This window comes from Somniosus microcephalus, chromosome 13, assembly GCF_052327205.1.
Source record: "Somniosus microcephalus isolate GS21.2 chromosome 13, FLI_Smic_1.0, whole genome shotgun sequence".
NCBI classification, from domain to species: Eukaryota; Metazoa; Chordata; class Chondrichthyes; order Squaliformes; family Somniosidae; genus Somniosus; species Somniosus microcephalus.
The window spans coordinates 159,751,032-159,767,128 of NC_140999.1; the positions used below are offsets into that span (position 1 = coordinate 159,751,032).

General features: G+C 48.5%; 1 protein-coding gene across 3 annotated transcripts in view; it reads right to left on the reverse strand.

Annotated features, from left to right (window-relative positions):
• Positions 1-16,097, reverse strand: part of LOC147108710 (sodium/potassium-transporting ATPase subunit beta-1-interacting protein 3-like) — a 293,331-nt gene that overhangs the window by 41,880 nt on the left and 235,354 nt on the right. The gene's annotated exons all lie outside the window — the stretch shown is intronic.

Consider the following 16,097-nt stretch of genomic DNA (forward strand, 5'->3'; position numbering starts at 1 on the left):
CCCCAGCCCGCCAAGGTGCAAGCCGTCCAGCAGTTCCCCCGGCCTACCACCATCAAAGGCCTCCAGGAGTTCTTGGGGATGATCAACTTTTACAACCGCTTCATTCCCGGAGCGGCCTCCCTCATGCGGCCCCTATACGAAGCCCTCCGGGGTAAGAAAGACAGAATGGCGATCGAGTGGTCGGCGGACATGTTGACCGCTTTCGACTCGACCAAAAAGGCGCTCGCCGACGCCACCATGCTCGCTCACCCACAGCCCAACGCCAGGGTGGCCCTCACCACGGACGCCTCCGACCACGCGGTCGGCGCCGTGTACGAACAGTGGGTCGACGGGGCCTGGCAACCGCTGGCCTTTTTCAGCCGCCAACTGCGCCCCCCGGAGGCCAAATACAGCGCCTTTGACCGCGAGCTCCTCGCACTGTACCTGGCAGTCCGCCATTTTAGATTTCTTCTGGAGGGCCGCCCCTTTACCGCGTTTGTCGACCACAAACCCCTGACATTCGCGATGGCGAAATCTGCGGACCCGTGGTCAGCCAGGCAACAACGCCAGCTCGCCGCGGTGTCCGAATTCACCACGGACATCCGGCACGTCTCCGGTCGAGACAACGTGGTGGCCGACTGCCTATCCTGCCCCGCCGTCCATGGCGCCCACCTGGCAGTGGACTATGCTCAACTGGCAGCGGAGCAACGCACCGACCCCGATCTGCTCTCCGCGCCCACAACCCTCCCAGGGTTGCGACTGACCGACGTCGCCTGCGGCCCGTCCGCCGTCACAGTCAAATGCGACACCTCCTTGGCGCAACCCCGCCCCGTAGTCCCTGCGTCCTGGCGAAAACGGGTGTTCGACATCGTCCACGGCCTCTCACACCCCGGCACCCGCGCGTCCATTAGACTGGTGGCCAACCGATTTGTCTGGCGCGGCCTGCGCAAAGATGTGCGCATCTGGTCCAGATCCTGCATAGCTTGCCAGCGTGCCAAAATCCACCAGCACGTCAAAGCCCCACTCGAGGAGTTCACCGTGCCAGAAAGAAGGTTTGACCACGTCCACATCGACCACGTCGGCCCCCTGCCGCCATCACAAGGTCACACGCACCTGCTGACAATCGTGGACCGTACCACCCGCTGGCCCGAGGCCATTCCACTGACGTCCACTACCACCGCCGACATCGCGAGGGCGTTCATCGGTACCTGGGTCGCTCGGTTTGGCGTCCCCTCCGACATGACGTCGGATAGAGGCCCGCAGTTCACCTCTGATCTGTGGGCCGCCATCGCCCGAAACCTCGGGGTGGCCGTTCACCGCACCACGGCTTACCACCCCCAAGCCAACGGACTGTGTGAGCGATTCCACAGGTCCATGAAGGCGTCCCTCCGCGCCAGCCTCGAGGACGAGGCTTGGATCGACCGCCTCCCGTGGGTGCTACTTGGCCTACGCTCCGCGGTCAAGGAAGGTCTGCAAGCCTCGGCGGCGGAACTCGTGTACGGCCAGCCGCTGCACGTACCCGGAGAGTTCCTGCCCACCGCCACGACCCCCTGGTCGGCTGACCAGCAACGCCACGCTTTCGCCAACCGAGCACAACAGTTCGCTCCGGTACCCACCGGCCGGCACGGCGAACCAGCAACCCACGTACCACCTAGCCTGCACATGGCCAAATTTGTTTTCGTGCGCCATGACGCCCACCAAGGACCTCTACGGCCCCCATACGATGGACCCTACAAGGTACTCCAGACGGGGAACAAGTTCTTCCTCCTCGAAGTGGGCGGCAGAACTGACAAGGTGTCGGTCGACCGGCTCAAGCTGGCGCACCTAGAGCCTGACGAACCCGTTCAAGTGGGCCAACCCCCACCGCGGGGCAGACCGCCTAAGAGCCCGACGCGTCCGACCGCCCCGCTCCCGACAGCAACAGCCAAGAGCCGTTCCGGCCGTGCCATCAAGCCGCCACGCCGGTTTGTACACTCCCTACTAGCGGATTCTGGGGGGGAGCTGTGTAGCGTACCGACCACAGAAAGGACACAATCCGCTTTTCGGTCCGTAGACTATAAATCAGGCGTCATGCCTTTAAGAAGGATCACACCTTTAAGAAACTCGATCTGCAACATCGTTAAGCCCAGAGCGGGGGAGGAGCAGTCGAAGCTGTGGACTGATTAAAGGCAGTCATGCTTGGTGTAGGCTCTGACGCCATTTTGTGTTCAACATGCAGTCTCAAGAATTAAACCTTTTCTGTTGCACCTCTCCGAGTTCAGTATTTTTTGCTAGGAGTACGTAGACTCCTACATGGTAATACATTCTGGTATAGCCATTCTTATGGTTAGCAACTTTTTAATCTATCCTGACCTGCCAAACATAAAAGCAGTCTACTAATATATTTTGCAGTAAGTGCCAAGAAAGGTTATTAACATTTGGCACTTATACACTTTAAGCATATTTAGAAATATTTTTGTGTTCATTTATGAATAAATACTCAAAATTGATTGTCATTGGCTGTACCTCTGCCGAACTGGTTGGTGATAATGGAAGCCTACTCCATCTTGATAAAGAAATACATTCCTGTTTTAGGCTAGTCAATGTTCAGAAACTACAACTCATGTACAATGCCTGCATCCTTACCCAAAGACCTGCACCTTCATCACCCCAATCCTTGCCAAGCTCCACTGATTCCCCATGTCCCAGAGAACTGACTTTAAGATCTTAATTTTTGCCTTCAAATCCTTTCATGGACTCACTCCACCCTACCTCAGTGATCTTCTCCAGTTGTAAATTCATGCACATATCTTCTGCTTCTCCTCCACCAGTCTATTCCGGCACCCCACCATCAATGTCCACTCCTTCAGCTACTATGCCCTGCCCTCTGGAACTCCCTCCTTCAACACCTCCACCTTGTCACCTCTTTCCCTCCTTTCAAAAGCCTTATAAAAACCCATCTCTTTGACTATGCTTCCACCTCACACCCCTCCTTCCCTTCTGTTTGGTGTCCAATGTTTTTTGTCCACTACCCTGTAAAATACTCTTGAGACATTTCTCCATCTGTGAGGAACTCTACAGAAATATAAGCTGTTGATTTCCTGAGAAGCTGCTAAAGAATTACTATTAATCTATAAGGATTTGTCATTGCCGACCTATAAACTTTTACCTTTTGAATCGTTAACATCATTTGTACAAACAATAAGCAGTTTAATTCAATGGTGACTACATTAGATGGAATTTCTTCAAATTCTCTATAAATTACCCAAGATGTATGAAGATTAGCAATATCATCTGAGGAAATGTATTTGGTGCTACTAGAGCTCTCCCCATAATTTTTTATAATGTGGACACTTTAAACATGATGATAAGGTCCTAATTGGTAAAACCACATCACAGTCAGGATTTCATAACCACCCAGATGATTTGGAATAATGCCTAGCTCTTGTCAAAATGGCTTTTTATACTGGTTTGCTTTTAATTCAGATTCTGGGAGTTTGGCATCCATAAGCCAGCTTCTGGCACCTATGCTGTTAAATCAAAATTCTGTAGGTCAAGAGCTCACAGACTCTGAATGAGAGGAAAACCAATATCAAAGCAGTGAAAGATATAAGCTCTGATTCTACGAATGTGTACTACCAGTGGAGACCCTCACCCACGTGTATTGGGGAATCGCAGGTGCATTGTTCAAGATTGTCCATTAATCAGTTTTCATATCGAGAAAGTTGCAGGCAGCAATTTCCTGATGTGCATAGCCAGCATGAAAGACTCACCATCGATAGTGCGCATTCACACAATTGTTCCTTTAATATTAATTCCTTGTCGCCGTGCCCTCTGTGACTATTGGAACTTAAGTAGCAAATAAAGCTACCTAGTAATGGCTCGTTCCATTATTAGTTATGTTAAGAGCTATCTATATAGTTTTGCAACATGCATGGAACTGAAAAGAACTGATACGTTTTTAAAAGCTCAAAGGCACCATTGAAAGCATGAGCTTGTTATGCAGCTGATTGCACCAAGCTGTCTAGTCACAGCTGGATCAGTACAATGCATCCTTCCCTATCTCATCTCTGGTCAATTTGCATTTTATCAGCATGGATTGTGCTTCCACAAAGTCAGAATAAAGAATGTGGTGACAGATGAGCTATAATTGCACATTTCCAATGCTGTCAGGAAAAAATATATCATGGCACTGAAACAATGATATAATTTGATTTTCCAAAGAAATTATAGACCAGTCACATGAATCTCCTCTGCAATGTTCTGCTTATTAATGCTTACTGTGATTACTCCCAAGTCCCCTTTTGCATTTTGATAGCTAACTACAGATTTGTATTCTATGTACTTCTATCTCATCCCAGATCTTCAAATACGATAAAACTTGCTGAACAGATTATTTTTCCCGAACATATCAAATTAATTATAAAAGGCTAACTGAACCATGAATGCATACCAATTTCATGCTAAAATATACATAGAAAGATTTGGCATATATGGAATTAATGCCATATGGCAATGATTCAGAACCTGGCACAGTGGCACAAATGTCACTTAGGCTGGTGCTAATGTACTTTTGGACCTAGAGCTAGAGTAAACTGATGGGGGTTGCATTGATAGAGGGATAATAATGTTTGCACTTTGCAAGGGGCAAGGTTCTCACACTGCCCTCCAAAACGTAGAGACAAGCCACAACATTTTTCTTTATCATACTAGATAGGAGCAGACTAAGAAAGACTACGAAAAATTCAAAAATGGATTTAGAATGCATGTACGTAAACGCACAAAATGTGGTGAATAAGGTTGGTGAGCTACAAACACAATTAGCCATGTGGGAATATGATGTTGTGGCAATAACGGAAACGTTGCTTAAAAATGGTGAGGACTGGGTACTTAATATTCAAGGGTACAAGGTGTTCAGAAAAGATAGGGAAGGAAAAAAGGGAGGTGGGGTGGCAGTGCTGATTAAGGAAGACATTGTAGTGTTGGAAAGGGAGGATGTTCTTGAGGGGACAAGGACAGAATACATTTGGTTAGAGTTGAAGAGCAAAAAGGGTATGATCATGCTATTGGGGGTATTCTAAAGGCCTCCAAATAGTGAGAGGGTGGTAGAGGAGCAAATCTGCAGGGAAATCACAGAGATGTGCAAGAGCTATAGAGTGGTGATATTTGGGGGACTTTAATTACCCAAATATCGATTGGGATAATGCTAGGGTAAAGGGAAAGGAGGGGGAGGAATTTCTGAAATGTGTTCAGGAGAATTTCCTTGACCAGTATGTTCTTTCCAACTAGGAAGGAGGCATTGCTGGATCTGGTGCTGGGAAATGAGGTAGGCCAGGTCGACCAAGTGACTGTGGGAGAACACTTGGGTACGAGTGATCGTCGTATCATAAGATTTAGATTAGCAATGGAGAGGAGCAAGGAACAATCTAGAGTGGATAGTATTCGACTAAAAACAAGGGCATATAAGGTAGCCAAATCTAGTGGGAGGATAGAGGATTGGGAAAACTTTAAAAGACAGCAAAAAATAACAAAAAGATTAATTAAGAAAGGGAAGATAGATTATGAAAGTAAATTAGCAAAAAATATAAAAACAGATAGTAAGAGTTTTTATAGTTATATAAAAAGAAAAAGGGTGGCTAAAGTAAATGTTGGTCGCTTAGAGGATGAGACCGGGAAATTAATGGTGGGAAATATGGAGATGGCAAAAACACTGAATGAATATTTTATATCAGTCTTTACAGTAGAAGACACTAAGAATATCCCAACACTGGACAAACAGGGGGCTAAAGGGGGGGAGGAGCTAAACACGATCAAAATCACTAAGGAAGTGGTACTCGGTAAAATAACGGGACTCAAGGCGGATAAATCACCTGGACCTGATGGCTTACATCCTAGGGTCTTGAGGGAAGTGGCGGTAGGGATTGTGGATGCATTGGTAATAAATTTCCAAAATTCCCTGGACTCGGCAAAGGTCCCGGCAGACTGGAAAACTGCTAATGTAACACCCTTATTTAAAAAGGGCAGTAGACAGAAGGCTGGAAACTATAGACCGGTTAGCCTAACATCTGTGGTAGGTAAAATTTTGGAGTCCATTATTAAGGAGACAGTAACAGGACATTTGGATAATCATAATTTAATAGGACAAAGTCAGCATGGTTTTATGAAGGGGAAGTCATGTTTGACAAATTTGCTGGAGTTCTTTGAGGAAGTAACATATAGGGTGGATAAAGGTGAACCAGTGGACGTAGTGTATTTAGACTTCCAAAAGGCATTTGACAAGGTGCCACACAAAAGATTATTGCTTAAGATAAAAAATCACGGGATTGGGGGTAATATTCTGGCATGGATAGAGGATTGGCTATCTAACAGAAGGCAGAGAGTTGGGATAAATGGTTCATTCTCAGACTGGCAATCAGTAACTAGTGGTGTTCCGCAGGGGTCAGTGCTGGGTCCCCAACTCTTTACAATCTATATTAACGATTTGGAGGAGGGGACTGAGTGTAACATATCAAAGTTTGCAGATGATACTAAGATGGGAGGGAAAGTAGTGTGTGAGGAGGACATAAAAAACCTGCAAGGGGACATAGACAGGCTAAGTAAGTGGGCAGAGATTTGGCAGATGGAATACAATACTGGAGAGTGTGAGGTTATGCACTTTGGCAGGAAAAATGGTAGAGCAAGTTATTATCTTAATGGCATGAAACTGGAAAGTACTGAAGTACAAAGGGATCTGGGGGTCCTGGTGCACGAAACTCAAAAGGTTAGTATGCAGGTGCAGCAAGTGATTAAGAAGGCCAATGGAATGTTGGCTTTCATTGCTAGGGGGATAGAATATAAAAATAGGGAGGTATTGCTTCAGTTGTACAAGGTATTGGTGAGACCGCACCTGGAATACTGCGTACAGTTTTGGTGTTCATATTTAAGAAAGGACATACTTGCTCTCGAGTCAGTACAAAGAAGGTTCACTCGGTTAATCCCGGGAATGAGGGGATGGACATATGAGGAGAGGTTGAGTAGATTGGGACTCTACTCATTGGAGTTCAGAAGAATGAGAGGCGATCTTATTGAAACATATAAGATTGTGAAGGGGTTGGATCGGGTGGATGCGGGGAAGATGTTCCCGATGATGGGTGAAACTAGAACTAGGGGGCATAGTCTTAGAATAAGGGGCTGCTCTTTCAAAACTGAGATGAGGAGGAACTACTTCACTCAGAGGGTGGTAGGTCCATGGAATATGCTGCCCCAAAAAGCTGTAGAAGCTGCATCATTACATAAATTTAAAACAGAAATAGACAGTTTCCTAGAAGTAAAGGGAATTAAGGGTTACGGGGAGCGGGCAGGAATTTGGACATGAGTCTAGGTTCGGAATGGTCATGGCCCTGTGGGTAGCGGAGCGGGCCCAGGGGCCGTGTAGCCTGATCCTGCTCCTATTTCGTGTGTCTAATTGTGTTAGATTCAGGAGATGGTTCTGTGATAGTGGATTGGCGGTTAGGATCAGATCAGCCATGATCTTATTGAATGGCGGAGCAGTCTCGAGGGGCCGATTGGCCTACTCCTGCTCCTATTTCTTATGTTCTTATGTTCTTATGTTCTAAACTGGAATAGGGCTAACTTCGATGGGATGCGAAATGATCTAGCCAGAGTAAAATGGAAACAAAAACTGACAGGAAAAACTGTAATGGAACAATGGGAGATCTTTAAGGAGGAGATGTTCCAAGTACAGGCTAGGTACATTCCAACAAGAGGGAAGGGTAAGGGAACCAAAGCAAGGGCTCCTTGGATGACGAGGGAGATAGAGAAGATGATGAAACAAAAAAAGAGGGTGTATGATGAATGTCAGGTGAATTCTTCAAGGGAGAACCAGACCAAATACAATAAGTTGAGAGGGGAAGTGAAGATGAAATTAAGATTGGCAAAGAAAGAATATGATAGTAGAATGGCGGTTAACATAAAAGGGGACCCAAAAATCTTCTACCGGCATGTAAACAGTAAGCGGGTAGTAAGAGGCGGGTTGGGGCCTATTGGAGACTAAGAAGGTGATATATGCTTAAAGGCGCAGGGCAAGGCTAGAATACTGAATGAGCACTTTGTATCATTGTTTACTAAGGAGGTGGATGATGACAAAATATCAGTAGAAGTGAAAAAGGTAGAAGCAATGAAAGAGGTGAAAATTGATAGGCAGGATATACTAGAAAGGCTGGGTAGGCTTAGAGTGGACAAGTCGCCTGGACCAGATGGCTTGCATCCCAGGTTGCTAAGGGAATTGGGGGAGGAGATAGCGGAAGGGCTTGCCATAATTTTCCAATCTTCCCTAGATGTGGGATTGGAAAGTGGCAAATGTGACACCATTGTTCAAGAAAGGGTGTAAGGACAATCCTAGTAACTACAGGCCGGTCAGTTTAACATCAATGGTGGGTAAAGTTTTAGAAACAATAATCAAGAAAAAAATTAATGGGCACTTGGAGAGGTTTAAGCTAATTAAGGAGAGCCAACACGGATTTGTAAAAGGCAGATCGTGTTTGACTAATCTAATTAAATTTTTTGAAGTAGTAACAGGGGGAATTGATGAAGGGAATGCAATGTCTACATGGATTTTCGGAAGGCATTTGATAAAGTACCACATAGAAGGCTGGTTAACAAAATTGAGGCTCATGGAATAGGTGGGTCAGTGGCAGCTTGGATAAGGAATTGGCTGAAGGACAGAAAACAGCAAGTTGTGGTAAATGGCTGTTTTTCAGACCGGAGGATGATAGACAGTGGTGTTCCCCAAGGGTCAGTGCTGGGGCCACTGCATTTTTTGATATATATAAATGACCTGGATATTTGAATACAAAGTATAATTTCTAAGTTTGCCGATGACACCAAACTTGGGGGTGTGGCAAACAGTGATGATGATATCAATCGACTGCAACAGGACATAGAAGGGCTAGCAGAATGGGCAGACAAGTGGCAGATGGAATTTAATACAGAGAAGTGTGAGGTGATGCATTTTGGCAGAAGGAACAGGGAGAGGCAATATACACTTCAAATTCAAATTCAAATCGCTTTATTGGCATGATAAGGTACATCTTATGTTGCCAAAGCATCATAATACATTTATGGTTGAACACATAAACGCAGTTCTATTCATACAGTGTATAAACAGGTATATCCCTGAGTGTATAAATATACAATCGCATTATTTATATATACTCTTTTCTTAGTTTACTGGTTGTCCCTCTGTTCATGGCAAGCTGTAACATAGTGTGCCGCCAGTGTTACACAGCTTCTCTCCTCCCCCAGTAGGTATGGGAGTTTTTGGTTGTCATTCAGATTTCTGAATTCAGGGCATATTTGTGAGAATTTTTGGTAGAAATTCTCCCTGATGCCCTGATATTTTCCATAGGCTGTGAGGAAGTGCATCTCTGTCTCCACTACTCCCTGACTGCAGTGAGAGCTTATCCTGTCTTCTCTTGGCAGCCTGGTCTGCCTGTGTCTGCCTTTTTCGATCGCTAGGCTATGTTCGCTAAGTCTGTACCTTGTCAAGGTTCTCCTCAGTTTGTTATCCTTTACCATGGTCAGGTAATCAGCTATGTTGTATTGTCTGTTTAGGGCCAAGTAGCAATTGAGTTTGCTTTGGGTTTTTGTTGTTTCTGCCCAATATGTCAGATATTTTTCCTTTTGCTTAGCGACGACTGTGTTGGGTCGAATTCTTTGTGTTACCCTGTCACTGTCCTGGGGCTGGTTATTGTTAGTATCGTTAGTAGTTACTTCACTGAGTCCCAGGACTAGTTGACTGAGGGTATTCTTCTTTATGGTCAGCTCTTGGCATTTCAGGGCGCCGTAGTGATAGCATTGGGGGTTGCTCATTTGTAGGTGATTCCAAAATTTGGTGGCTCTTTTTTGGATAGTGATTATTAATGGATATTGGCCTAGTTTCGCCCTGCATGCATTGTTTACTGTTTTCCTTTGAGTCCGGAGGATACTTTTACAGAACACTTAATGGCACAGTTTTAAAGAGTGTGCAGGGACAGAGGGACCTGGGAGTTAATGTGCATAGGTCCCTGAAGGTGGCAGGACATATTGAGAGAGTGGTTAGCAAAGCATATGGGATCTTGTGCTTCATAAATAGAGGTATTAAGTACAAAAGTAGAGAAGTAGTGAACCTTTATAAAGCGCTGGTTAGGTCACAACTGGAGTATTGTGTCCAGTTCTGGTCACCACACTTTAGGAAGGATGTGAAGGCCCTTGAGAGGGTGCAGAGGAGATTTACCAGAATGGTTCAGGGGATGGGGGATCTTAGCTACAAGGACAGGTTGGAGAAGCTGGATTTGTTTTCATTAGAGCAAAGGAGGTTGTAGGGTGATTTGATAGAGGTGTACAAGATTATGACGGGTGTGGATAGGCTAGAAAGGGAAAGGCTGTTCCCACTAGTTGATGGTTCAAGGACCAGGAGACACATATTTAAGGTTTTGGGCAAGAGATACAGGGGGGACATGAGGGAAAACTTTTTTACGCAGCGAGTGGTGAGGACCTGGAACTCGCTGCCGACGGAAGTGGTGGAAGCGGAAACACTTAGGCCTAGAAATTCAGTATAGCCACGTTTGGGGCGCTACAGCCGGGCGGCCGCTAAAGTTTGCGCCCGGCGCAACTTCGCGCCACCTTCGCCGATATTCAGTGGCATCGCCCCAAGAGGTTGCTGCTGCGCTAAAACAGGCGATGCACGACTATCATTAGGCGCTAAGCCGGCGGCCCGGGGCGAAACCCCCGAGGGCGGGCGCAGCGCAGGTGCGGCGAGTTGCTGATTGACGGCAGACACTCTGGCGCCGGTGAGCTCTTAAAGGGGGAGGGTGGATTTGTTTTTTTGAAAGGCCGAGACTGGTGTATTTGTGTTTTTTGAAAGGCCGAGACTGCTCGATTTGTGTTTTTGTGGGGGGCTTCTCTCCATTAGTTTGTTATGTGGGAAGGGCACAGAGGTATCAAAGTAATAAATGTTCTTAAATCGCACTGTCCATGCTTTCTTTTGGAAGTCCTGGTTGCCCTGCTCGGCTGAGGGCTTGTGGAGCGGCTACATTCATCTTGTGCCATTGGCACAAGCCATTCCCTGAGAGGGGGCCTAGAACCGACGTTCAATAAGCCGCCGACGGGCGGCCCTTGCACTTTCTGCCTCCCTCCTGTGCTGGTCCTCCTCCTCCTCCTCCTCCTCTGGTGGTCCTCCAATGTCTGGTGGCAGTGGCTGAGTCCTGCGGATAGCCAGGTTGTGCAGCATGCAGCACACGACCACGAAATGGGAGACTCGCTCAGGCGAGTACTGTAGGGCTCCTCCGGAACGATCCAGACAGCGGAACCGTTGCTTCAGGACGCCGATTGTTTGCTCAATGAGGTTCCTGGTTGCTTGATGGCTGTCATTGTATCCCTCTTCAGCAGGGGTGCTGGGCGCACGGAGCGGGGTCATCAGCCAGGTGCACAAAGGATAGCCTTTGTCCCCGAGAAGCCATCCTTGTGGGTGAGGCTGGGCCTGGAACATGTCTGCCACAGAAGTCTGGCGCAGGATGAAGGCATCGTGGCTGCTGCCTGGAAAGCGGGCTGTGGTCACACACCAACTGCACGTTGAGCGAATGGTAGCCCTTCCGGTTGCGGTAATCCTCGGCATGCTCTAGAGGTACCCGCAAAGCCACATGCGTGCAGTCAATGGCGCCCTGCACCATGGGGAAGCCCGCTAATGCTGCAAAGCCCATTGCACGCTGTTGCTGCTTGACAAGGGCCATGGAGAAGGAGATGAACTGACGTCTCCTTCTGAAAAGGGCATTGGTCACCTGGCGGATGCAGCAATGTACGGCAAACTGGGAGATGTTGGAAATGTCCCCAGCAGCGGATTGGAAGGAGCCGGTGGCATAGAAGTTGAGAGACACCGTCACCTTCACTGCCACCGACAGAGACGTCCTGCTCCTCAGCTGTGGCTGCAGATCTCCGCGAAGCAGGTGGCAGATCTCAGTGACCACCGCCCTTCGGAATCGCAGCCTCCGAACACACTGCTCGTCAGACATGTTCAGATATGAGAACTGCTGGCGGTATACCCTGGGTGGGTAAGGCCTCCTTAGCCGACGCCTGTTGCCCCTTCTCCCTCTGGCCATGACTGCCACTCTCTCACGGGGTCTCTGAGCCCTTTGAATGCAATGGAGAAGGCCAACGTTTGCACCCATTGCAGCCCCCATTATATGTTTCCAATCAATGCTATGGCTCTGAAGTTAAAGACAAGTGCAAAGCTTTGGCTTGAAGCCACAAGTACCTGTGCGAGTGTTGAGCCAAACCAGAAAGCTCTCTACCTTTGTCTTTCTGCAAAGATCCGTCTCTCACAAAGAAGGAGTGTTGCAAAATGGCTGCCATTTCTACTGCAGGAGGAGTGCCCTTTAATTAGCGCCCCCCGCGCCCCGCAGCGACTGGGAACCGTTCCCCTCTACCAGTCGCTGGGGCGCCAGGCGCGCAATAGGCCGGCGCCACTGAATTTCCGGTTTGGGGCGCACAAAGGGCGTTGCACGATGAAATGACGTCAGGATCTGCGTGCGCAGCTGAGCGCGCGCAAAGGCTTTGCGCCGCTGCTAAATCTTTACTGAAGTTGGGGAGAGGCGCAGATCGTGCAGCGCCCGGCCGCTAGCCGCCTAGCGCCCCACATCTCCTCCTCCTAAGGCGTTAGCGGCTGGCGCAAACAACTGAATTTCTAGGCCTCAATGTTTTCAAGGAGAGACTGGATAGGCACTTGAGGGAAATAAACTTGCAGGGCTACAAGGATAGAGCGGGGGAATGGGACTGACTGGATTGCTCTACAGAGAGCCGGCACGGACTCGAAGGGCCAAATGGCCTCCTTCTGTGCCGTTATGACTCTATGGGGGTGATTTTGCCAATGGGGAGCTTTTGGAGGCGGGACTCCCACTTGTCGGGTTTCAGTTCCCGCCTCCATCAACTTCTGGCCAACCCACACTATTTTCCCTTGATTGACCTTGTTAAGCCTGCCCAGCGGGCTTAGCAGGCCAATTAAGGGAAAGCCGGTTGCAGAGAACGTCAGCGTATGAATTCAAGACCTCATCAAACTTCTTTCTTTTGCAGAAATGACATGGTTGTTACATTGGAGAATGCAACGGCCATCTGTCATCTCTACCGCGCAGATGCGAGGCTCTCCGCATTCCCAACTATTGCAGCCTACAGGAAGAAACAAAGGTAAGTACACTTTTTCTAACACTTTGCACTTACCTCAGATACTCATCGCTCCACACTTGCACACATCACTCACCTCCACAATGCACTTTTCGACCCCTCCGACCCCCACAGACCCACTACTTTCGGAGCCTTCGGGAAGCCTGCACTTGTGAGGGCAAAAAGGGGATAATCCTATTTTCTGCCTGTTAACTACCTGTTAACAGGCAGTTAATAGGCTTTAATCACTTCCTGCCTCCAAGGAGACGGGCCCTGGTGCGGAACGGATACCCGCCTCCTGACAAGATAGCATGGAGGCGGGTTGGGGGCAGGTTGGGCACCCGCCCCCAAATTCTGCCATTTTCCCGGCAGTCTCGCTACCATACCTGCCTCCCCAGGGCTGGCAAAATCGCCCCCTATGACTATGACATCAAATAATATGAAGTTGGCATAGTGGCACGGTGGCATAGTGGTTAGCACTGTTGCCTCACAGCACCAGGGACCCGGGTTCAAATCCAGCCTCGGGTGACTGTCTGTGTGGAGTTTGCACATTCTCCCCGTTTGCGTGGGTTTCCTCCGGGTGCTCCGGTTTCCTCCCACAGTCCAAAGATGTGCGGGTTAGGTTGATTGGCTATGATAAATTGACCCTTAGTGTTAGGGGGATTAAATACGTGGGGTTACGGGGCTCGGGTGGGATATGTGTTGGAGTAGGGGTTACGGGGATCGGGTGGGATATGTGTCGGTGCAGGCTCGATGGGCCGAAATGGCCTCTATCTGCATTGTGGGGTTTAAAAAAAAGAATAGCACAGCATTGTGGAGCCCCAGTAATCTGTGTCATGGATTGATAGGTTGTATATTTTCACCAGTGGTCCTCAACGTACAAGGTCACTGAACTTAGGCATGCCACCGTGCTGAGGCTATGATTCGAGACTGTGCACCTGCCCACATCCAAGGAGGAAAAGAAAATTCAAAGTGACCCAACACCCATGCCACACTTGAGCATCCCACTTTCAGAGTGACATTAACATGAGGCCTGACACTTGGAGTGTCCTCTAGACCACTGATGGTGTGTAGCACAGTTGTAAAGGGGGACAGAACTTGCTTTAGTACCTCCTCCAATAAAAAACCTGATGCAACACAAGTGGGGAGGGTGGGGAGGAGGCTAAATGTGTTTACAGGTGTGCATGAAAAAAACATGTGTGTCATGAAATGCAGTGCAGGAATATTTTGGTTAGCATACAAACTGAGGGACCAAAATTCCTTGAGCCCTGCTCCACCACTGGAAGTGCTGTGGGCAAGACTTCTGGCTGCCAATGTGGTTTAATTTTAATTGTGTCCCAAATTCTGGGGATGGGGTGATTTGTTTAAAAGGGATGAATACCCATGCCATTTATGGCAGTTCCAGGTATCTTCCCCATGGGAGCCAAGAGAGTCAGAGTGCTTCTATGCAGCTCTATTGGCCAAGAAGTATATTATTTTATAAAAAATGCTGGTAATTTCTCCATATAATATTTTCTTAATGACAATTGATCACAGCAAGATTAATTGCTGCGAGCAAACCTGCAATCGACCCATGTCTCTATCTTACTGATTCAGTACACCTGCAGGTATACTTCACTGTAGCCACAGTAAAGGTGAAACTGGATGGAGTTCTGGTGAATGATGTCATCCTGCCAGTCCTGCCTCTTTGAGTGAGATCATGACAGAAGAGGGCCTAGCCTCCACATAGCACCTTTTGAACAATGTTGCCAAGACTAAAATCACAGAAATGGTCCTGCATCTACCCTACTACACTGAATAACTTACCATCACCCCACTGTGCTGTACCAAATTGCCGCTTTGCTTTTAGTTTTTAATTAAAAAAAACCCACAATTCATAAAAATATGCAGGTGACCCTTAAGTGCCAATTATTTTTCAAATTAAATGGGTCTTCCCTTAACCCGGATTTCCCTTCATGGACCAGGAAGCAATTTTGCCCAAGGACGCCTATGATGGAACTACTGTTACTTTTAGGGAGATTCATTTAACCATTTTCAAGGAACAACATTTCTGTCTTGCAAGCAATCTTTTTTTTACAATTTATATTGGCCTAGAAATTGGGTATAGCCCCGCCAGCTCGTTTGTGCCGTAAATTTTGCGCCCGCTGCGGAGCCAGTTGTGCCCGCCCCATATTCACTTTCAGCGCCCCAAAGCGGAACTGGGCGCTGTTCCAGGGTTTGGCCGCCCCGCTTGGGGCGCTGAAAGTGAATTTCAGCGCTGCCGGTCCCGCTGCGCCACCCGATGCGGTGCGGCAGGTTGCTGTACTGCAGGCCTCCCCCTTCTCTTAAGGGGGAGGTGCCTGCAACGGCCGGAGCCCCGATTGCAAGTGCCGGCAAAAGAGCCCGGCACAATGGAGAAGTGCCGGGCTCCACGGAAACCAGCCGACAATGCCGCGGGGGGGGGAGGGGTGGAGGAGGCCGGGGAAGGAGGTGCGGGCAGGCGGCCGCCGAAAAAGCGGCCGCCCCGCACCTCCACCTTAACTTGCGCCGCTAAGGCTGCAGTAAGGACCCGGTCTCCCGATGTTGTTAGCGCCCGCCACGGAAGAGGCGGATCGGCGTGGTTTCGGGCGGTACTGGGGCACTGCGCACACCGATGACGTCATCGGTGCCGGCGCAGCGCTACCGGCTAACGCCGATGTTAGGGCCCACCTAATTTCGGGCGCGACGCAACTTCCGGCGCAACCCACTCTTTCGCCCCTAATTGGGCGCAAACGCAACTGAATTTCTAGGCCATTATATTTGTGTCACCATTGCTTAGTTAATAGCACTTCACCTCTGAGTCAGAACGTGTGGTTTCAAGCTCCACTCCAGGACTTGAGCACACAAACTAGACTCATGCCCCGAGGAAGCAATGCAAGAGTGCTGCACCTTTGGATGAGATTTTAAACTAAAGTCCTGTCTGCCAGTTCAGGTGGACATAAAAGATCCTA